At 49.4% G+C, this 25,175-nt stretch overlaps 1 long non-coding RNA gene across 3 annotated transcripts in view; it reads left to right on the forward strand.

The window, feature by feature from the left end:
- The window catches only part of LOC134944127 (uncharacterized), a 153,435-nt gene that overhangs the window by 36,923 nt on the left and 91,337 nt on the right, over window positions 1-25,175 (forward strand). For 2 of the 3 annotated variants that reach the window (XR_010181849.1, XR_010181852.1), the window contains exon 2: window positions 20,152-20,852. This is a non-coding gene — a long non-coding RNA (uncharacterized LOC134944127). The remainder of the gene's footprint in view (window positions 1-20,151; window positions 20,853-25,175) is intronic. The other variant, XR_010181851.1, reaches the window with a different exon arrangement.

Genomic DNA, 25,175 nt, shown 5'->3' on the forward strand with positions numbered 1-25,175 from the left:
ATGCGTATGAGGAATACAGAGGAGAACACAAGCCCCAGCATCACACCCATACACTGCTACCAGACAATGCGTATGAGGAATACTGAGAACACCACAAGCCCCAACATCACACCCACACACAGCTACCAGACAATGCGTATGAGGAATACTGAGGAGAACACAAGCCCCAGCATCACACCCACACACAGCTACCAGACAATGCGTATGAGGAATACTGAGGACACCACAAGCCCCAGCATCACAGCCACACACAGCTACCAGACAATGAGTATGAGGAATACTGAGGAGAACACAAGCCCCAGCATCACACCCACACACAGCTACCAGACAATGCGTATGAGGAATACTGAGGACACCACAAGCCCCAGCATCACACCCACACACAGCTACCAGACAATGAGTATGAGGAATACTGAGGAGAACACAAGCCCCAGCATCACACCCACACACAGCTACCAGACAATGCGTATGTGGAATACCGAGGAGAACACAAGCCCCAGCATCACACCACACACAGCTACCAGACAATGCGTATGAGGAATACCGAGGGCACAAGCCCCAGCACCACACCCGCACACAGCTACCAGACAATGCGTATGAGGAATACTGAGGACACCACAAGCCCCAGCATCACACCCACACACAGCTACCAGACAATGAGTATGAGGAATACTGAGGAGAACACAAGCCCCAGCATCACACCCACACACAGCTACCAGACAATGCGTATGTGGAATACCGAGGAGAACACAAGCCCCAGCATCACACCACACACAGCTACCAGAAAATGCGTATGAGGAATACCGAGGGCACAAGCCCCAGCACCACACCCGCACACAGCTACCAGACAATGCGTATGAGGAATACTGAGGACACCACAAGCCCCAACATCACACCCACACACAGCTACCAGACAATGCGTATGAGGAATACTGAGAACACAAGCCCCAGCATCACACCCACACACAGCTACCAGACAGTGTGTATGAGGAATACTGAGGACACCACAAGCCCCAGCATCACACCCGCACACGGCTACCAGACAATGCGTATGAGTAATACTGAGGACACCACAAGCCCCAGCATCACACCCACACACGGCTACCAGACACTGCGTATGAGGAATACCGAGGACAACACAAGCCCCAGCATCACACCCACACACAACTACCAGACAATGCGTATGAGGAATACCGAGGACAACACAAGCCCCAACATCATACCCACACACAGCTACCAGACAATGTGTATGAGGAATACTGAGGAGAACACAAGCCCCAGCATCACACCCACACACAGCTACCAGACGATGCGTATGAGGAATAATGAGGACACCACAAGCCCCAGCAACACACCCACACACAGCTACCAGACAATGCGTATGAGCAATACTGAGGACACCACAAGCCCCAGCATCACACCCACACACAGCTATCAGATGATGCGTACGAGGAATACAGAGGACACCACAAGTCCCAGCATCACACCCACACACAGCTACCAGACAATGTGTATGAGGAATACTGTGGACACCACAAGCCCCAGCATCACACCCACACACAGCTACCAGACAGTGCGTATGAGGAATACCGAGGACAACACAAGCCCCAGCATCACACCCACACACAGCTATCAGATGATGCGTATGAGGAATACAGAGGACACCACAAGTTCCAGCATCACACCCACACACAGCTACCAGACAATGTGTATGAGGAATACTGAGGACACCACAAGCCCCAGCATCACACCCACACACAGCTACCAGACAATGCGTATGAGGAAAACTGAGGAGAACACAAGCCCCAGCATCACACCAACACACAGCTACCAGACAATGCGTATGAGTAATACTGAGGAGAACACAAGCCCCAGCATCACACCCACACACAGCTACCAGACAATGTGTATGAGGAATACTGAGGACACCACAAGCCACAACATCACACCCACACACAGCTACCAGACAATGCGTATGAGGAATACTGAGGACACCACAAGCCCCAGCATCACACCCACACACAGCTACCAGACAATGCGTATGAGGAAAACTGAGGAGAACACAAGCCCCAGCATCACACCAACACACAGCTACCAGACAATGCGTATGAGTAATACTGAGGAGAACACAAGCCCCAGCATCACACCCACACACAGCTACCAGACAATGCGTATGAGGAATACCGAGGAGAACACAAGCCCCAACATCACACCCACACACAGCTACCAGACAATGCGTATGAGGAATACTGAGGACACCACAATCCCCAGCATCACACCCACACACAGCTACCAGACAATGCGTATGAGGAATACTGAGGACACCACAAGCCCCAACATCACACCCACACACAGCTACCAGACAATGCGTACAAGGAATACCGAGGACAACACAAGCCCCAGCATCACACCCACACACAGCTACCAGACAATGCGTATGAGGAATACTGAGGACACCACAATCCCCAGCATCACACCCACACACAGCTACCAGACAATGCGTATGAGGAATACTGAGGACACCACAAGCCCCAACATCACACCCACACACAGCTACCAGACAATGCGTATGAGGAATACTGAGGCCAACACAATCCCCAGCATCACACCCACACACAGCTACCAGACAATACATATGAGGAATACTGAGGACAACACAAGCCCCAGCGTCACACCCACACACACAGCTACCAGACACCACACACAGCTACCAGACAATGCGTATGAGGAATACCGAGGACAACACAAGCCCCAGCATCACACCCACACACAGCTACCAGACAATGCGTATGAGGAATACTGAGGACAACACAAGCCCCAGCATCACACCCACACACAGCTACCAGACAATGCGTATGAGGAATACTGAGGACAACACAAGCCCCAACATCACACCCACACACAGCTACCAGACAATGCGTAAGAGGAATACTGAGGAGAACACAAGCCCCAGCATCACACCCACACACAGCTACCAGACAATGCGTATGAATAATACTGAGGACACCACAAGCCCCAACATCACACCCACACACAGCTACGAGACAATGCGTATGAGGAATACTGAGGACACCACAAGCCACAGCATCACACCCACAGCTACCAGACAATGCGTATGAGGAATACTGAGGACACCACAAGCCCCAGCATCACACCCACACACAGCTACCAGACTCTGCGTATGAGGAATACTGAGGACACAACACAATCCCCAACATCACACCAACACACAGCTACCAGACACTGCGTATGATTAATACTGAGGACAACACAAGCTCCAGCATCACACTCACACACACAGCTACCAGACAGTGCGTATGAGGAATACTGAGGACACCACAAGCCCCAACATCACACCCACACACAGCTACCAGACAATGCGTATGAGGAATACTGAGGAGAACACAAGCCCCAGCATCACACCCACACACAGCTACCAGACAATGCGTATGAGGAATACTGAGGACACCACAATCCCCAGCATCACACCCACACACACAGCTACCAGACAATGCGTATGAGGAATACTGAGGACACCACAATCCCCAGCATCACACCCACACACACAGCTACCAGACAATGCGTATGAGGAATACTGAGGACACCACAAGCCCCAACATCACACCCACACACAGCTACCAGACAATGCGTATGAGGAATACTGAGGAGAACACAAGCCCCAGCATCACACCCACACACAGCTGCCAGACAATGCGTATGTGGAATACTGAGGAGAACACAAGCCCCAGCATCACACCCACACACAGCTACCAGACAATGCGTATGAGGAATACTGAGGAGAACACAATTCCCAGCATCACACCCACACACAGCTGCCAGACAATGCGTATGAGGAATACTGAGGAGAACACAAGCCCCAGCATCACACCCACACACAGCTACCAGACAATGCGTATGAGGAATACTGAGGACACCACAATCCCCAGCATCACACCCACACACACAGCTACCAGACAATGCGTATGAGGAATACTGAGGACACCACAAGCCCCAACATCACACCCACACACAGCTACCAGACAATGTATATGAGGAATACTGAGGACAGCACCCTCCCCAGCATCACCCACACACAGCTACCAGACAATGCGTATGAGGAATACTGAGGACAACACAATCACCAACATCACACCCACACACAGCTACCAGACAATGCGTATGAGGGATACTGAGGAGAACACAAGCCCCAGCATCACACCCACACACAGCTGCCAGACAATGCGTATGAGGAATACTGAGGACACCACAAGCCCCAACATCACACCCACACACAGCTACCAGACAATGCGTATGAGGAATACTGAGGACACCACAAGCCCCAACATCACACCCACACACAGCTACCAGACAATGTATATGAGGAATACTGAGGACAACACACGCCCCAGCATCACACCAACACACAGCTACCAGACAATGTGTATGAGGAATACTGAGGACACCACAAGCCCCAACATCACACCCACACACAGCTACCAGACAATGCGTATGAGGAATAGTGAGGACACCACAAGTCCCAGCATCACACCCACACACAGCTACCAGACAATGCGTATGAGGAATACTGAGGACAACACACGCCCCAGCATCACACCAACACACAGCTACCAGACAATGCGTATGAGGAAGACTGAGGACAACACAAGCCCCAGCATCACACCCACACACAGCTACCAGACAATGCGTATGAGGAATACTGAGTGTCACGATCCGGGTATCTGGACGCCATTTCTTACCCATCAGATGCCTCCTAAGGCTGGCTCAGCGCTCCAGGACCGGATCCCATCTGTTATCCTGATGTGTACATTCCTGTATCCTCTCCTGTCACTCTGGGACGCTGTCACAGTAAACGCCATATTACACCTGGCATGGCGTCTCCCGCGGCCTCCGCCGCCGTCCCTGAACTTCTGCATGCAGAGTGTCTGAGTGGCGATTACGTCAGCCGCGGCCTCCGCTGTGTCCGCGTGGTTGGATGTGCATCTGTCAGCCTGGCGCCTCCTGTCTCCGGTGGCCGGCGCCGCCATTACTGTTTTCATTACCACATGGATTACAAACCAAACTTCCCTCCAAGTGTCTGCATGGGCGCAGCCATCTTGGATTCTGTCAGCTGATCATTTCCACCAATCTGTTCTCAGTATTGATAATCTGCATAATTGCCTAGCCAATCCCTTCCTTGCTGCAGGTATAAATACACTGTGCCTGAGCAAGGAAGGCGTCAGTGCTTTGGTTGTCAAACCTAGTTCCTGTTTGTCTCTCTCCTGTGATTGTCTTCCAGGTTCCAGCTCCTGTCTCAAGACTTCCACCATAGAGACCCGCACCAGCATTCCACCTGCGGTGTAGCCTGACTCTCCAATCCATTGTGGATTCATCTGTTTCCAGCTACAACTTTACCTGCTTCCAGCTCAGCTTCCAGCAGAGTACAGCTTCCCTTAAAGGGCCGGTGTCCTTTCTACACTTTACCACTCTCCACCGGTATTATTATTTCTCCGCTCTCAAGTTCTACATTTCAGTTCATATTTCATCGCTCCCAAGTTCATTTATTATTTAACTGGTTCCAGCCAGTATCCACTCCGTGCTAACAACAGTCTGGTTCCAGCCAGTATCCACAGCAGCTGTTTTATCTTCAGCAACCCAGCTTTTCCTGGAACACCAGCTGGCACAATCCTGGGTTATCTCCATTGCTACAGTCGGGCCTGGTAAGGACTTTCCATCTAGAAGATCATAAGAACTATCTCACACTACCAGTGCCCTGTGGCTCCTGCCATCCTGTAGTACCCAGGAACTGTATTTATTCTTTGCTGACTTTTACGTTTTCTTTTACTGCTGCTGTGTTGCGGAGTTGTCATAATAAACATCATTGACTTTTATCCAAGTTGTCGTGGTCACGCCTTCGGGCAGTTATTATTCATGTTACTTACATGTCCAGGGGTCTGATACAACCTCCCAGGTTCCGGTACATCTCAGCCCCTACAACTGAGGCTGCCTCCCGTCAGCTCAGGCCCTCAGTTGTGACAGTAAGCACTGACCTAATGAATCCAGCCGGAGACCAGGATCAAGCGGCCAGGCCGATGCAAGAACTGGCAGCCCGACTAGAACATCAGGAGGCTGCACAGGGCCACATCATCCGCTGTCTCCAGGATCTCTCTACTCGGCTGGATGGGATTCAGACAACTCTCCGTGGATCAGGCGCGTCTGGTGCGTCAACCACAGTGACTCCAGCTATAACCCCACCCACCTTACCCATTTCTGCTCCACGTCTTCATCTTCCAACGCCAGCAAAATTTGACGGATCTCCAAGATTCTGCAGGGGATTTCTCAACCAGTGTGAGATTCAGTTTGAGCTACAACCTGGCAATTTTCCCAGTGACCGTACAAAAATTGCCTACATTATTTCTCTTCTCAGTGGCTCAGCCCTTGATTGGGCATCACCGTTATGGGAGAGGTCCGACACCCTGCTATCTTCCTACACTGCCTTCGTGTCAACATTCAGGCGCATCTTCGACGAGCCAGGCCGGGTAACCTCAGCTTCATCCGAGATTCTCCGTTTACGCCAGGGGTCACGTACTGTAGGACAATATCTGATACAGTTCCAGATCCTGGCATCCGAACTGGCATGGAACGACGAGGCCCTGTATGCTGCATTCTGGCATGGCTTATCTGAGCGTATTAAAGATGAGTTAGCTACCAGAGACTTACCTTCTAAGTTAGATGAGCTAATCTCACTCTGCACGAAAGTTGATTTACGTTTCAGAGAGAGAGCAACTGAGCGTGGAAGATCATCTGCTCCAAAATCTTCTGCTCCTCCTCCTCGTCAACTGTCACCATCTAAAGATGAGCCCATGCAACTTGGCCGTTCCCGTTTAACTCCTGCTGAGCGCCGAAGACGTCTCTCCGAGTTTCTCTGTCTCTATTGTGCAGCTCCGTCTCACACCATTAATGCCTGTCCCAAACGTCCGGGAAACTCCAAATCCTAGCTCGCCAAGGAGAGGGCCGGCTAGGAGTAATGATCTCCTCTCCATCTCCTCAAGATTGTAATCTCCCAGTCTCGCTTCAAGTTGCTCAACGTTATCGGAACGTCATTGCCCTCCTTGATTCCGGAGCAGCTGGGAACTTTATTACCGAAGCCTATGTTAAACGGTGGTCCCTACCCACCGAGAGACTTCCTTCGTCCATTTCTTTAACTGCCGTGGATGGCAGCAAAATTTTTGATGCAGTTATTTCTTTAAGGACTCTACCAGTTCGTCTGAGAGTGGGAGTTCTTCATTCCGAACTTATTTCTTTTTTAGTGATTCCAAGAGCCACACATCCTGTGGTCCTGGGCCTTCCATGGCTCCGTCTTCACAATCCTACAATTGATTGGACGACTACGCAAATCCTGGCATGGGGTTCCTCCTGTGCTGAGACATGTTTGTTTAAAGTATTGCCTGTCTGTTCTTCCTCCCCCAGGTCGTCTGATGTTCCACCTCCTCCATATCAAGATTTCACGGATGTGTTCAGTAAAGCTTCTGCTGATATCCTTCCTCCTCATAGAGAATGGGACTGTCCGATTGATCTCGTTCCAGGGAAGGTTCCACCTCGAGGCCGAACTTATCCGTTGTCTCTGCCTGAGACGCATTCTATGGAGGAATATATTAAAGAGAACCTAGCAAAGGGGTTCATTCGACCTTCTTCTTCTCCAGCCGGCGCAGGCTTCTTTTTTGTAAAAAAGAAAGATGGTGGTCTGCGGCCGTGCATCGACTACAGAGGTTTGAACAACATTACCATCAAGAACCGTTATCCTTTACCCCTGATTACTGAGCTCTTTGACAGAGTTAGCGGAGCTACCATCTTTACAAAGCTGGACTTGCGAGGTGCATACAATCTCATCCGGATCCGTGAGGGTGACGAGTGGAAGACCGCCTTTAACACCCGTGACGGACATTATGAGTACCTCGTCATGCCCTTCGGATTGAGCAATGCTCCAGCTGTCTTCCAGCATTTTGTCAATGAGATCTTCAGAGACATTCTATACCGTCATGTCGTGGTCTATCTAGACGATATCCTCATTTTTGCCAACGATTTAGAGGAACATCGTTTTTGGGTTAAAGAGGTTCTGTCCCGTCTCCGTGTCAATCATCTCTATTGCAAATTAGAAAAATGCGTCTTTGAAGTCAAGTCCATTCCGTTTCTAGGGTACATTGTGTCCGGTTCCGGACTAGAGATGGATCCTGAGAAACTACAAGCAATCCAAAATTGGCCGGTACCCTTAACCCTCAAAGGGGTCCAGAGGTTCTTAGGGTTCGCCAACTATTACCGAAAGTTTATACGAGACTTTTCCACCATTGTGGCGCCTATTACTGCTTTCACTAAGAAGGGTGCTAACCCGTCCAAGTGGTCTGAAGAAGCCATGCAAGCATTTCATCTTTTAAAACAAAGGTTCATCTCTGCGCCTGTTCTGAAACAGCCTGACATCGACTCTCCTTTCATCTTAGAGGTGGATGCCTCCTCCGTTGGAGTAGGAGCGGTGTTATCTCAGAGGGCTAAAGATGGCCATTTACACCCTTGCAGTTTCTTCTCCCGGAAGTTCTCCCCAGCTGAGCGCAACTATGCCATTGGCGACCAGGAGTTGCTAGCCATCAAGCTCGCTCTAGAAGAGTGGAGGTATCTGTTGGAGGGAGCTTCTCATTCAATCACCATACTTACAGACCACAAGAACCTTTTATACCTGAAGGGCGCACAATGTCTCAACCCTCGTCAGGCCAGATGGGCACTTTTCTTTTCTAGGTTCGACTTTAAACTCCAGTTCTGTCCGGGCTCTCAGAATCGCAAGGCCGATGCCCTTTCCCGCTCATGGGAGCAAGAAAATGAGTCAGAGTCTTCAGACAAGCATCCTATTATAAATCCGTTGGCATTCTCCACGGTAGGGATGGACTCTACGCCCCCATCAGGGAAAAGTTTTGTGAAGCCGATGCTAAGGAAGAAGCTCATGCATTTTATGCCCATGCTTCCCGTTTTGCCGGACATACAGGTATCCAAAAAACCCTGGAGTTTATCTCTAGGTCCTATTGGTGGCCAACTCTGAAAAAGGACGTCTTGGAGTTTATTGCATCTTGCCCAAAGTGTGCCCAACATAAAGTATCCCGCCAGTCGCCTGCGGGGCAACTGGTTCCACTATCCGTTCCCCGTCGACCATGGACCCACTTGTCGATGGATTTCATTACAGACTTACCCATGTGCAACAAGTTCAATACCATCTGGGTGGTAGTTGACCGGTTCACCAAGATGGCACACTTCATTCCTCTCACCGGTCTTCCGTCAGCTTCCAAGTTGGCTCAAGTATTCATACAAGAGATCTTCCGACTCCACGGTCTTCCTGAAGAAATTATCTCAGATCGAGGAGTTCAATTCACAGCCAAATTCTGGCGAAGTTTATGTCAAGTCCTCCAAGTCAAGCTAAAGTTTTCCACGGCTTACCATCCTCAGACCAATGGTCAAACCGAGAGGGTGAATCAGGACTTGGAGGCCTTCCTCCGCATCTATGTGTCCTCCTCTCAAGATGACTGGGTTCAATTACTTCCCTGGGCCGAGTTCTGTCATAACAACCAGTATCATTCTTCATCTGCTTCAACACCATTCTTCACTAACTTTGGATTCCACCCTAAAGTCCCTGAGTTCCAACCGCTTCCAGCAACTTCTGTTCCCGCAGTGGATATCACCTTGCATCAGTTTGCCAATATCTGGAAGAGCGTACGATCAGCTCTGCTCAAGGCATCGTTCAGGTACAAGAAGTTTGCGGATAAGAAGCGTCGAGCAGTTCCTGCTCTCAAGGTGGGTGATCGGGTATGGTTATCCACGAAGAATTTGAGGTTAAGAGTTCCCAGTATGAAGTTTGCACCTCGCTATATCGGTCCTTTCAAGATTGAACAAGTCATCAATCCTGTTGCTTACAGACTCCAGTTGCCTCCCTTCTTAAAAATACCCAGGACATTCCATGTTTCCCTGTTGAAACCGCTGATCTTGAATCGGTTTCATTCCTCACTGCCTCCAACTCCGAAAGTCCAAACTCAACGAGGCCTTGAGTATGAAGTGGCCAAGATCCTGGACTCACGTCACCGTTACGGTCAACTACAATATCTTATTGACTGGAAGGGTTATGGTCCTGAGGAACTTTCTTGGACCAATGCTTCTGATGTCCATGCTCCTGCCTTGGTCCGGAGATTCCATTCCAAGTTTCCTCAAAAGCCAAAGAAGTGTCCTGGGGCCACTCCTAAAGGGGGGGGTGCTGTCACGATCCGGGTATCTGGACGCCATTTCTTACCCATCAGATGCCTCCTAAGGCTGGCTCAGCGCTCCAGGACCGGATCCCATCTGTTATCCTGATGTGTACATTCCTGTATCCTCTCCTGTCACTCTGGGACGCTGTCACAGTAAACGCCATATTACACCTGGCATGGCGTCTCCCGCGGCCTCCGCCGCCGTCCCTGAACTTCTGCATGCAGAGTGTCTGAGTGGCGATTACGTCAGCCGCGGCCTCCGCTGTGTCCGCGTGGTTGGATGTGCATCTGTCAGCCTGGCGCCTCCTGTCTCCGGTGGCCGGCGCCGCCATTACTGTTTTCATTACCACATGGATTACAAACCAAACTTCCCTCCAAGTGTCTGCATGGGCGCAGCCATCTTGGATTCTGTCAGCTGATCATTTCCACCAATCTGTTCTCAGTATTGATAATCTGCATAATTGCCTAGCCAATCCCTTCCTTGCTGCAGGTATAAATACACTGTGCCTGAGCAAGGAAGGCGTCAGTGCTTTGGTTGTCAAACCTAGTTCCTGTTTGTCTCTCTCCTGTGATTGTCTTCCAGGTTCCAGCTCCTGTCTCAAGACTTCCACCATAGAGACCCGCACCAGCATTCCACCTGCGGTGTAGCCTGACTCTCCAATCCATTGTGGATTCATCTGTTTCCAGCTACAACTTTACCTGCTTCCAGCTCAGCTTCCAGCAGAGTACAGCTTCCCTTAAAGGGCCGGTGTCCTTTCTACACTTTACCACTCTCCACCGGTATTATTATTTCTCCGCTCTCAAGTTCTACATTTCAGTTCATATTTCATCGCTCCCAAGTTCATTTATTATTTAACTGGTTCCAGCCAGTATCCACTCCGTGCTAACAACAGTCTGGTTCCAGCCAGTATCCACAGCAGCTGTTTTATCTTCAGCAACCCAGCTTTTCCTGGAACACCAGCTGGCACAATCCTGGGTTATCTCCATTGCTACAGTCGGGCCTGGTAAGGACTTTCCATCTAGAAGATCATAAGAACTATCTCACACTACCAGTGCCCTGTGGCTCCTGCCATCCTGTAGTACCCAGGAACTGTATTTATTCTTTGCTGACTTTTACGTTTTCTTTTACTGCTGCTGTGTTGCGGAGTTGTCATAATAAACATCATTGACTTTTATCCAAGTTGTCGTGGTCACGCCTTCGGGCAGTTATTATTCATGTTACTTACATGTCCAGGGGTCTGATACAACCTCCCAGGTTCCGGTACATCTCAGCCCCTACAACTGAGGCTGCCTCCCGTCAGCTCAGGCCCTCAGTTGTGACACTGAGGACACCCCAAGTCCCAGCATCACACCCACACACAGCTGCCAGACAATGCGTATGAGGAATACTGAGGACACCACAAGCCCCAACATCACACCCACACACAGCTACGAGACAATGCGTATGAGGAATACTGAGGAAAACACAAGCCCCAGCATCACACCCACACACAGCTACCAGACAATGCGTATGAGGAATACTGAGGTCAACACAATCACCAGCATCACACCCACACACAGCTACCAGACAATGCGTATGAGGAATACTGAGGAGAACACAAGCCCCAGCATCACACTCGCACACAGCTACCAGACAATGCGTATGAGGAATACCGAGGACAACACAAGCCCCAACATCACACCCACACACAGCTACCAGACAATGCATATGAGGAATACCGAGGACAACACAAGCCCCAGCATCACACCCACACACAGCTACCAAACAATGTGTATGAGGAATACTGAGGACAACACAAGCCCCAGCATCACACCAACACACAGCTACCAGACAATGCGTATGAAGAATACTGAGGACACAACAAGCCTCAACATCACACCCACACACAGCTACCATACAATGCGTATGAGGAATACTGAGGACACCACAAGCCCCAACATCACACCCACACACAGCTACCAGACAATGCGTATGAGGAATACAGAGGAGAACACAAGCCCCAGCATCACACCCATACACTGCTACCAGACAATGCGTATGAGGAATACTGAGAACACCACAAGCCCCAACATCACACCCACACACAGCTACCAGACAATGCGTATGAGGAATACTGAGGAGAACACAAGCCCCAGCATCACACCCACACACAGCTACCAGACAATGCGTATGAGGAATACTGAGGACACCACAAGCCCCAGCATCACAGCCACACACAGCTACCAGACAAAGAGTATGAGGAATACTGAGGAGAACACAAGCCCCAGCATCACACCCACACACAGCTACCAGACAATGCGTATGAGGAATACTGAGGACACCACAAGCCCCAGCATCACACCCACACACAGCTACCAGACAATGAGTATGAGGAATACTGAGGAGAACACAAGCCCCAGCATCACACCCACACACAGCTACCAGACAATGCGTATGAGGAATACCGAGGAGAACACAAGCCCCAGCATCACACCACACACAGCTACCAGACAATGCGTATGAGGAATACCGAGGGCACAAGCCCCAGCACCACACCCGCACACAGCTACCAGACAATGCGTATGAGGAATACTGAGGACACCACAAGCCCCAACATCACACCCACACACAGCTACCAGACAATGCGTATGAGGAATACTGAGAACACAAGCCCCAGCATCACACCCACACACAGCTACCAGACAGTGTGTATGAGGAATACTGAGGACACCACAAGCCCCAGCATCACACCCACACACAGCTACCAGACAACGCGTATGAGGAATACTGAGGACAACACAAACCCCAGCATCACACCCACACACAGCTACCAGACTGTTATGCACACCAGTGCCAGCAGGAATGTACTGGTGTCTGAACGGTGAGGGATGCAAAACAAATGAACTCACAGACAGACTGGGGAATATGACATTACATACACAGAAGGTGATAGGGTAACAAAATAAACACAAAGTGAACAGAGAAGCCCAAAGGCTAAGAAACTGGGTGTCTCCCTAGTATTAGGAATGCTCAGATGGAAAGAAGCAAGATGTAGTGATTTAGGCCCTCATTCCGAGTTGATCGGTCGCAAGGCGAATTTAGCAGAGTTACACACGCTAAGCCGCCGCCTACTGGGAGTGAATCTTAGCTTCTTAAAATTGCGACCGATGTATTCGCAATATTGCGATTACTAACTACTTAGCAGTTTCAGAGTAGCTCCAGACTTACTCTGCCTGTGCGATCAGTTCAGTGCTTGTCGTTCCTGGTTGACGTCACAAACACACCCAGCGTTCGCCCAGGCACTCCCACCGTTTCTCCGGCCACTCCTGCGTTTTTTCCGGAAACGGTAGCGTTTTCAGCCACACGCCCCTGAAACGCCGTGTTTCCGCCCAGTAACACCCATTTCCTGTCAATCACATTACGTTCGCCGGAGCGAAGAAAAAGCCGTGAGTAAAAATACTTTCTTCATAGTAAAGTTACTTGGCGCAGTCGCAGTGCGAACTTTGCGCATGCGTACTAAGCGGATTTTCACTGCGATGCGATGAAAAATACCGAGCGAACAACTCGGAATGAGGGCCTTAATACGTAGAGAACCCGAAATGCTGTTGCTAAGGGCAACAGCAAAACCCTAAAGGGTTACCAACGGGTGTGGCAGTAAACTCCTTGGTCAGAGATGGAATAATAGACACAAGGAGAGTCTCCACAATCCTAGTCCTCACTTGCAGTGCACTGGTTCAGTTTACTGCCACTAAACTGACACCTGAACACCTTGCACAGTGAGAAAGGATTTTGGCAGGCAAGTCTGAGAATACAGCCGCAAACTTGCTAGGTTCACAGAGTAGCAAAAGAACCCCAGCAGGTTAAACGACTGACTCCAGTCTTACTGCTAGGTCTGGATTGGCAGAGTGTAATACCAAATCCCAAGGCCTATTTGCAGTAAGCAACAAACAAATACAAAGTTTACACAGTACTAGCTAGCTTTCAGGAACTGACTAACCAACAAAGATTCAGCAGCATCTGCCTAACCTGAGAAGAGGGTTTATATAGCAGGTGCTGTCCACGCCCCACTCAGACCTCACAGACTGTGAGCACAAAAACCAGCACCGGATCCCTTGCCGTGCACAGAGCCTGTAACCACTGCACAGCAAAAGACCCGAACCGGAGTATCAGCTACGCTCAGGTTACTCCGCTAGCACTTGTCTCCCGGTTGCCATGACGACGTGGCAGCACAGAGCAGGAGACCCTAACAGTACCCCCCCTCTGACGAGGGGTTAAAGAACCCCTACCACCGGGTTTATCGGGGAACTGCGAGAAGAAAGAGCGTAACAGTCTGGGGGCATGAAGATCACAACTGCGCACCCACGACCGCTCCTCCGGGCCATACCCCTTCCAGTGCACCAAAAATGACAGCCGACCCCGAACCATCTTGGAGTCAAGAATCCTTTCAACAACAAACTCCCTCTGGCCACGTATCAGAAGAGGGGAAGGTCTTCCACTGGAAGAAGGATTACTAATCGCCCGTTTTAAAAGGGAACAATGAAATGTTTTATTGATACCCAAAGAACGGGGTAGATCTAACTGAAATGCCACCGGATTGATAACCCTAGTGATCTTATAAGGACCGATGAACCGGGGGCCTAACTTATGAGATGGCTGTCTCAACTTCAAATTCTTGGTAGACAACCAGACGAAGTCTCCTAATTTGAAGCTGCAGGGTCTTTTCCGCTTATCAAAAACCCTTTTGGTCACTAATGACACAGACACAAGGGCTTTCTTCACTTTCCTCCAAATACCTCTAAGGACCGAAACCACAGAGGAACCACCAGGCGTGGAGTCCAGGGGGTCAAAAGAATTGGCCTTAGGATACACACAAAGGAAGGGAGAGATCCCTGTAGCAGAGTGAGCCGCGTTGTTATAGGCAAACTCCGCCATGGACAGATGAGCAACCCAGTCAGTCTGACACTTGGAGACATAACACCTGAGGAACTGCTCCAAGGACTGGTTCACCCTTTCAGTCTGCCCATTAGACTGCGGATGGTAGCCTGACGACAAGCTGACAGAAATCTGGAGATCGGAACAAAATGCCCTCCAGAATTTGGCCACAAACTGGGATCCGCGGTCAGAGACCACATCAAGTGGCAACCCGTGGAGGCGCACAACATGCAGCATAAATAATTCAGACAGGCGTCTGGCCGATGGCAGCCCAACCAATGGAACGAAGTGCGCCATCTTCGAAAACCTGTCAACGACAACCCAGATGGCTGTCATCCCCGAGGATTTGGGCAAGTCCACCACAAAATCCATTGAAATGTGGGTCCATGGCTTAGATGGAATAGAGAGTGGATGTAATGGGCCAACAGGAACCCCTCTAGGAGTCTTATTTCGGGCACAGATGTCACATGCCCGAACCCACTGATCCACATCCCTAGCCACCGAGGGCCACCACACCGCCCTAGATAGCAACTCCCGAGTTCTGGCAATACCCGGGTGACCTGCCGACTTCTTGGCATGGAATTCCAGGAACACTCGCTGTCTTAACCTAGGAGGCACAAACAAAAGACCTACCGGAAGGTCTGGAGGAGCCTGCTCCTGTGCTCTAAGGACTAATGACAAGTGGTCCTGGGTAATGCCCACTTTAATACATGATGGGGAAACAATGGGCAATGGCTCCTCGGTGGTCTCCTGGATTGGAGCAAAACTCTGCGAGAGCGCATCAGCCTTGATGTTTTTTGACCCAGGGCGATATGTTATCAAAAAATTAAAGCGAGCAAAAAACAAAGCCCATCGTGCCTGCCTGGCATTGAGGCGCTTCGCTGACTCTAAATATGCCAAATTCTAATGGTCGGTGAGAATTGAGACCACAAACTTAGCCCCCTCAAGCCAGTGTCTCCACTCCTCGAGTGCATCCTTAATAGCCAACAATTCCCGGTTACCCACGTCATAATTCATCTCGGCAGGCGAAAATTTACGGGAAAAGTAAGCACAGGTATGAAGGCGATTATCAGACACCCCCATCTGAGAGAGCACTGCCCCAATACCCATCTCAGAGGCATCCACCTCCACCACAAAAGGACGCTCTGGATCTGGGTGTCGCAGCACCTTGGCCGAGACAAATGCCCTTTTGAGACGGGCAAAAGCCGCTTTGGCCTCACAAGACCAGTGAGCAACATCCGCCCCTTTCTTAGTGAGTGCCACCAAGGGCGCCACTATAGACGAAAATCCAGCGATAAATCGTCTATAAAAATTTGCAAAGCCAAGAAAACGCTGAAGCGCCTTCAAACTAGTGGGCTGCACCCAATCCAGGACTGCCTGTACCTTGGAACCCTCCATTTGGAAACCTTCTGGGGAGATAATATATCCTAGAAATGCGATTTGCTGAACTTCAAATTCGCACTTCTCCAGCTTCGCCCCAAGCCGGGGGTCTCTGAGTTTCTGGAGGACTAAGCGTACATGCTTCCGATGTTCCTCCAGGGAATGGGAGAAGATTAGGATGTCATCTAAGTATACAACTAAGAATCTATCCAAATATTCCCTGAGCACATCGTTCATGAAGTCCTGGAAGACTGCCGGGGCATTACAGAGCCCAAAAGGCATCACCAAATATTCATAATGCCCTGAGTGGGTATTAAAGGCAGTCTTCCATTCATCCCCCTCTCTTATTCGGATTAGATTGTACGCACCGCATAGGTCAATCTTAGAAAAAATGGTGGCAGTACGAAGCTGGTCAAACAAGACCGAAATGAGAGGCAGTGGGTATGAGTTTTTAATCGTGATACGGTTCAATTCCCTGAAGTCGATGCAGGGTCGCAACGAACCGTCCTTTTTACCCACGAAGAAGAGCCCCGACCCAACTGGAGACTGTGAAGGTCTGATAAATCCCTTAGCCAAGTTCTCCTGAATGTACTCTGCCATAGCCTGAGTCTCAGGACGTGACAGGGAGTACAACCTGCTCTTGGGAAGCTTAGCATTCGGCAACAAATCAATGGCACAGTCATAGGGGCGATGGGGAGGTAGTACCTCTGCAGCTCTTTTGGAGAACACGTCCGCAAAATCTGCATAACATCCTGGCAATCCTGGCAAACTTAGCTGCGAAAGCCTGACTGGAAGGCTCAAGCAACTCCTGAAACAATCAGTACCCCAACTAAGAATCTCCCCAGAGACCCAGTCAAATTGAGGATTGTGGGCCCTAAACCAGGGTAACCCCAACACCAATGGGGCAAAAGTACAGACAGTCACATAAAAGGACAATTTTTCAGAGTGTGTGGCTCCAATAAACAAAGAAATCTGGCTAGTGCAAGAGGTAATTTTACCCTGGGATAATGGTTCCCCGTTTAACCCACAAATCTCAATTTCCGATGCCAAGGGTACTAAGGGAACAGAGTGTTTCAGGGCGAATTGGCGGTCCATAAAAACCCCGTCGGCCCCACTGTCCACAAAGGCCTCAGTCTTGACAGTTTGACCGAGGATCTTCAAGGTCACCGGAATGATAAAAGTCTTCTTGGGAAATTCTGACTTCTGGCCTGACAGGATATTTCCCATCACCCTCAGGCCCTGAAGTTTTCCGGCTTTTCTGGGCATGATACTACCACATGACCTTTATTCCCACAGTACAAACATAACCCCTGCTGTCTCCTCCGCGTCTTCTCATGCGAGGAGAGGCGGGTAGCCCCAATCTGCATAGGCTCCTCGGAAAATTCCTCAGAGTCTGAGGTTCCCTTGGGAAAGAAGGAAACCTCGGTCTCCCTTTCAAGCCTGCGCTCTCTAAGCCGTCTATCCACCCGAATGGATAACTGCATGAGCTGATCCAAGCTATCAGGCAAGGGATATATTGTACCAGTTGGTCTTTTATCTGGTTAGAAAGACCTCTTCGGTACTGGTGTCTCAGGGCTGGGTCATTCCACTGGGTATCATGGGCCAACCTCCGAAACTCCGTACAATAAACCTCAACTGGCCTTCGCCCTTGCTTAAGGATCGAAATCTGAGCCTCGGCTGAGGCCGTCTTGTCAGGGTCATCATACAACATGCCCAGTGCCGTAAAAAAAGCATCAACACTTTTAAGCGATGGACAGTCAGTCTGCAACCCATATGCCCAGACCTGTGGGTCTCCTTGTAGCAAGGAAATCACTATGCCCATCCGCTGAATCTCCGACCCAGAAGACTGAGGCCTAAGCTGGAAATATAGCTTGCAGCTCTCCTTGAAACAAAAGAACTGCGAGCGATCTCCAGAAAAACGATCCAGGAGATTTACTTTCGGCTCCTTAACCCCTGAAGGTACTGCTGCTGCGGGAGCTCCGCCAGCGGCCTGCGAGGTGTGCATTTTAATGGACAAATCATTAAATTGTCGAGTCAGGACCTGCACCTGATCGACCACCTGTTTAAAGTATTTTGAGGGGTATGCTCCATATTCCCACAAAATTTCAACAGGAGTATTAGGCTGCTGAATATGTTATGCACACCAGTGCCAGCAGGAATGTACTGGTGTCTGAACGGTGAGGGATGCAAAACAAATGAACTCACAGACAGACTGGGGAATATGACATTACATACACAGAAGGTGATAGGGTAACAAAATAAACACAAAGTGAACAGAGAAGCCCAAAGGCTAAGAAACTGGGTGTCTCCCTAGTATTAGGAATGCTCAGATGGAAAGAAACAAGATGTAGTGATTTAATACGTAGAGAACCCGAAATGCTGTTGCTAAGGGCAACAGCAAAACCCTAAAGGGTTACCAACGGGTGTGGCAGTAAACTCCTTGGTCAGAGATGGAATAATAGACACAAGGAGAGTCTCCACAATCCTAGTCCTCACTTGCAGTGCACTGGTTCAGCTTACTGCCAGTAAACTGACACCTGAACACCTTGCACAGTGAGAAAGGATTTTGGCAGGCAAGTCTGAGAATACAGCCGCAAACTTGCTAGGTTCACAGAGTAGCAAAAGAACCCCAGCAGGTTAAACGACTGACTCCAGTCTTACTGCTAGGTCTGGATTGGCAGAGTGTAATACCAAATCCCAAGGCCTATTTGCAGTAAGCAACAAACAAATACAAAGTTTACACAGTACTAGCTAGCTTTCAGGAACTGACTAACCAACAAAGATTCAGCAGCATCTGCCTAACCTGAGAAGAGGGTTTATATAGCAGGTGCTGTCCACGCCCCACTCAGACCTCACAGACTGTGAGCACAAAAACCAGCACCGGATCCCCTGCCGTGCACAGAGCCTGTAACCACTGCACAGCAAAAGACCCGAACCGGAGTATCAGCTACGCTCAGGTTACTCCGCTAGCACTTGTCTCCCGGTTGCCATGACGACGTGGCAGCACAGAGCAGGAGACCCTAACACAGACAATGCGTATGAGGAATACTGAGGAGAACACAAACCCCAGCATCACACCCACACACAGCTTAATCAGGCCATATATATAGCATGCCAACCAGTATGGCGTTCTCCCTCCAGCACTAACATTGGCAGCTGTGCTCTGCTCCTTTGCCTGTTTCTCTTTCTGCACCTCTGACCCTATTTGCTCGCCCATACTTTGGGTGCTGGGTACCATTGTATGATCCGCCAACCAGCAGCCCTTGATACTTGTCTTACCCAGTCTGCTCTGTTATAGTAATGCTGTGTGCTTATGCCATGGTTGTTGTTGTGTGTTGTACTTATGCTCCATTATGCTTTTATTTTGCAATGTGTTTATGTGTGCCCCCTTGTACAACGCTATGAACCCTCTGTGGTGCCATGTATATATGATGATGATGATTCTCATACCCGGCTCTCCGTCAGAGAGGAGCCTGGGCATGGGCTATAAATGCCCTGTGCCTCCCTCACCAGTATTACACTATGCTTGTACAAGTGCAGCTGCCACACAACACTAATAATCCTGCCTTCCTTGTGTTATTGCAGCGGAGAAGAAAGAAGCAGACGCTGTGTTCCTCGTGGATGGCTCCCTGACATGCTCTTTCACAAGTAGCCGAGTATGGTGTATATGCTGCAGTAGATGTTGTTTTATCCTGTTATATACATTTCATTGTTTAATAAATGAGGTGAGAGAAATGAAATAGTTCCATATTAGAGGGAATAATCTGACAATGTCACAGACTGTTGTTTCAGCAGTGTCCACTAGGTGGTGGTGAGGGAGCATGAATTGTGTTTTCTGGTCTTTTGTAGCTCCTCAATAAACATCACCTAGGATCTCCATAGTTACTATCTTCATCTGGAAGATGATCATCAATGTTTACAATTTCAGTCAAAGCCATTATCATGTAAATCACTACCTCTTCTGTTTTCAGTTCCTCGGACTGCAGTACCTGTGAGCAGCTTCGGCGCCTGGAGCAACACCGCAATCTGCAGGAGGCTTTGAAGATGGTAGTAGTCCGGAGAGCACGACAGAGGGTCCTCATTGTAGGAGCATTCAGCAGGAAGGGGACAGGCAGCTGGGAGTAATCCAGAACCAGGAATAGAAGCTCCACCAGACGGCGGGGCCACAGACAGGAGAGCAGAGTAATGGCGGCTTAGCATCTGGAAGCGTGGCGGACCCCAGTGCAGAGCGGAGGATCATGGGAGCACACAGAGGTCAGAGTTCAGCAGAAGGACATCAGGTGCAGGTAAGCAGGAGTCTCAGGGTAACCACAGAATGAAGACTCAGGATGATTCAAAGGTTTTATTGTCACCACAACAGTATTATTAATATTAGGATTATCCTTTGCGTCCTACGCCATGCACGCCACTGCCGCTCCCCAAATTCATGTAATCATTGCTGCAGGTGGCGTATTGTCTCTGGTGATGGTGACCTGTAATTAGTGGTAATAAAGGCCTGTTACTGTGATATACATAGCATATGTGGAAGCAGAATCATTACCAGTGGGGGATTTAGGAGTCAGGAAGCCCCTAGGCACAGCAGTATTAGTAGTAGGAGGCACAGCAGTATTAGTAGTAGGAGGCACAGCAGTATTAGTAGTAGGAGGCACAGCAGTATTAGTAGTAGGAGGCACAGCAGTATTAGTAGTAGGAGGCACTGGGTAGGGGTAGTAGTAGGAGGCACAGCAGTATTAGTAGGAGGCACTGGGTAGGGGTAGTAGGAGGAGGCACAGCAGTACTAGTAGTAGGAGGCACAGCAGTATTAGTAGTAGGAGGCACTGGGTAGAGGTAGTAGTAGGAGGCACAGCAGTATTAGTAGGAGGCACTGGGTAGGGGTAGTAGGAGGAGGCACAGCAGTATTAGTAGGAGGCACTGGGTAGGGGTAGTAGTAGGAGGCACAGGAGTATTAGTAGGAGGCACTGGGTAGGGGTAGTAGTAGGAGGCACAGCAGTATTAGTAGGAGGCACTGGGTAGGGGTAGTAGTAGGAGGCACAGCAGTATTAGTAGGAGGCACTGGGTAGGGGTAGTAGTAGGAGGCACAGCAGTATTAGTAGGAGGCACTGGGTAGAGGTAGTAGTAGGAGGCACAGCAGTATTAGGAGGCACTGGGTAGGGGTAGTAGGAGGCACATCAGTATTAGTAGGAGGCACTGGGTAAGGGTAGTAGTAGGAGGCACAGCAGTATTAGTAGGAGGCACTGGGTAGGGGTAGTAGTAGGAGGCACAGCAGTATTAGTAGTAGGAGGCACTGGGTAGGGGTAGTAGTAGGAGGCACAGCAGTATTAGTAGGAGGCACTGGGTAGGGGTAGTAGTAGGAGGCACAGCAGTATTAGTAGGAGGCACTGGGTAGGGGTAGTAGTAGGAGGCACAGCAGTATTAGTAGGAGGCATTGGAATAGGGGTAGTAGTAGGGACACCTTAGCACAGGTGTAAGGGACACACACACTGACAGCTCCTCCATCCCTCACCACCACTGCCCATTACAGACAGGGAGATCATCCGTAACCCGGCACATGTGGCCCCTGATAAGTATTACAGCACTGCCGCCTAGAGGTGACGCATGGAATCATGGTGGCCGGGGCGCGCACATGCTACGCTGCACCCCTCTCCCAATTATACATAGGTGTATGTATGAATTTATGTATCAAACCCCAAAATTGGGGATCATCAGTCTGATTGCACCATAACCCCAGCTGCAGCTTAACCCTAACTGCAGCCTAACCCCAGCTGCAACCTAACCCTAAATTCATGGGTCGACATTCTGTCAGTCAACATGTTGAATGTCAACATTATGACCACGTTGACATCATGGATGTCAGCATTATAGTGTCGGCATTCTAAATGTCACCCTGATGACTGCGTAACCTCCAGTGCTCGTCATTTCTAATATATATTACTACACATTGGCCCTCATTCCGAGTTGTTCGCTCGTTATTTTTTTTTCGCAACGGAGCGATAAGTCGCTAATGCGCATGCGCAATGTTTGCAGTGCGTCTGCGCCAAGTAAATTTGCTAATAAGTTTGGTATTTTACTCACGGCTTAACGAAGAAATTTCTTCGTTCTTGTGATCGGAGTGAGATTGACAGGAAGTGGGTGTTTCTGGGCGGAAACTGGACGTTTTATGGGTGTGTGCGAAAAAACGCTGCCGTTTCTGGGAAAAACGCGGGAGTGGCTGGAGAAATGGGGGAGTGTCTGGACGAACGCTGGGTGTGTTTTTGACGTCAAATCAGGAACGAAACTGACTGAACTGATCGCAGATGCCGAGTAAGTGTGGAGCTACTCAGAAACTGCTAAGAAGTGTCTATTCGCAATTCTGCTAATCTTTCGTTCGCTATTCTGCAAAGCTAAGATACACTCCCAGTAGGCGGCGGCTTAGCGTGTGCAATGCTGCTAAAAGCAGCTAGCGAGCGAACAACTCGGAATGAGGGCCCTTATTAAGACATCATAAGTGTAACGTACAGTAAGTGACTTACCTTCATTGTGGAGGTGCAGGGTCCGCTGGTACCGCAGCTCCCGCTGTCTGTGCATGGAAGGGCAGTATGAGGTCTGGCTCTTCCCTCTTTCAGTGTTCTTCTGCTGGAGTTGAATTGGAGTAGGGGAGAGGGGGTTGGTTCCCTTTTCCTGGTCTCTCCCCTCACAGCTCAATATCCCCTATGTGGGGAAGTTTGGAGATGTGAAGGGAGAGAGCAGGAAAGAGGAACCAGGAGGGGGATGTTGGTTCCCTTTTCCTGCTCTCTCCCCTCATAGCTCCAAATCCCCTACGTGGGTATGTTTGGAGATATGAAGGGAGAGAGCAGGAGAGAGGAACCATCATGGGGGAGAGGGGGGGTCTGCAGATGCAGGTAGGTGGGGTGGGACTGAGTTTAGAGAGGGGTGGAAAGAAGAGGGCAGGGAGTGATGGGGAGGAAATAGGAGGAGGGCAGGAAAAAGGGGGGGGGCCTAAGGAAACAAGAAAATGACTGTCAGGTGGCTAGCTTGTACTAGGTCCAGACACAGTGATCCCCGGTCCCCAGACTGCCTCTGCCAATGAAAAAATGACATGTGAGGGGGGTCGCGGCCTGTTGTGCCGTTCCCAGCAGGCCTGAGGTCCCTAGTGGGAAATCCGCCAGTGATTATTACTGAATACATTCTTATCTCCAGTAACATGGGGAATGGGGGAGGAGAAGTGTGATGTTGTAGATAGATGACGTGTAAGTCACGAATATAGTTTTGCTGTATGTGTAACGTTGGAATGAACTGGTGTAGTTATCATTCTTAGTAAGGGGACTGGGAAGAAAAGTGACGCTGCAGACCGCAGACCCCATTATTCTGTCTCACTGTGTAATTATCCCTAAAGACAATCTGAGATGGCACCAACTTTACAACGTCCCTGACACTACTGTGGTGCTGTGGTATCGAGCTCCAGTACCCCACTGTCCTATAATGTGACCTACCCCTGTGAGCCTCCTGTGTACTTACCTTATGGGCCGTAATTTCTGCGTGCTGTAATACAGCAGCAGAAGTATCTACAATGGGAAAGAATGAGCATTTAGATACCATCACAGGCCAAGAAACAGTCACTTTGAAGCATTGTCAGAGATTCCTGATCCCTCATTCATGTCTCCTTTTCTAGGTTCTATTACTCAGGGTGAAATCTCTGGTAATGCTCCAGTCACCACCACTTCAATGTAAATTAGCCCTTACAATAGAATAATGCGGAAATGAGAAGGGATTATAATCCGGGTTACTACTCACTTCGCGCACTTGGCGCGCCACCACTGGCTCTTCATGCTGAATTACTGACAGTCACCAATGGCAATTATGTCTTTGTGACCTTTGCACCTTATACTAGACCAGGCATGTCCAAACTGCGGCCCTCCAGCTGTTAAGAAACTACACATCCCAGCATGCACTGACACAGCTTTAGCATTCTCTGACAGCAAAACTGTCAGGGCATGCTGGGATATGTAGTTTTAGAACGGCTGGAGGGCCGCAGTTTGGACATGCCTGTACTAGACGGTCACGGAGCATTTATGATCCTCACTTTGCTGCTACGTACTTTATATCCTGCTAGTAAATGTACTGGTATAGTAATGGTGTAGCAATAACTACATGCAGCTAAAATATGCTATTTTACAGCAGAGAGGTTTTTTGTATTCTGGAAATAAAATCCCTGATCACCAGTGAGACTCCAAATTATCAGCAGTTGGTCTTTTAACTGCTGATAAATTAGTCCCATAATTTCTACCAATACATTGTAATGCTGCTAAGCAGAGCCAGATGTGAGGCTGCTAGATTAGCTGCTAGCGGTGACATGTGCTGAGGTCTGCTGTATGTGGGGGAATGTTCATTCTAGCACACTGCACATAATCTGTGAGGGGGGCTGATTTTCATTTTTAAGGGCAACATTTTAAACGTGACGTATTGTTACAGTAGCTGTAGCTTTTTCTATATTCCATAATATGACCAGTTATAATGATATACATACCTCTCCTTTACGGAGGATGCAGATGGTAAACTACACAGAGGAAAAGAATAATAATAAGTTAAAACTATATCTGATGCTCCATGACATTTGCACATAGATATGCTTT

Source organism: Pseudophryne corroboree, chromosome 7, assembly GCF_028390025.1.
Source record: "Pseudophryne corroboree isolate aPseCor3 chromosome 7, aPseCor3.hap2, whole genome shotgun sequence".
NCBI lineage: Eukaryota > Metazoa > Chordata > Amphibia > Anura > Myobatrachidae > Pseudophryne > Pseudophryne corroboree.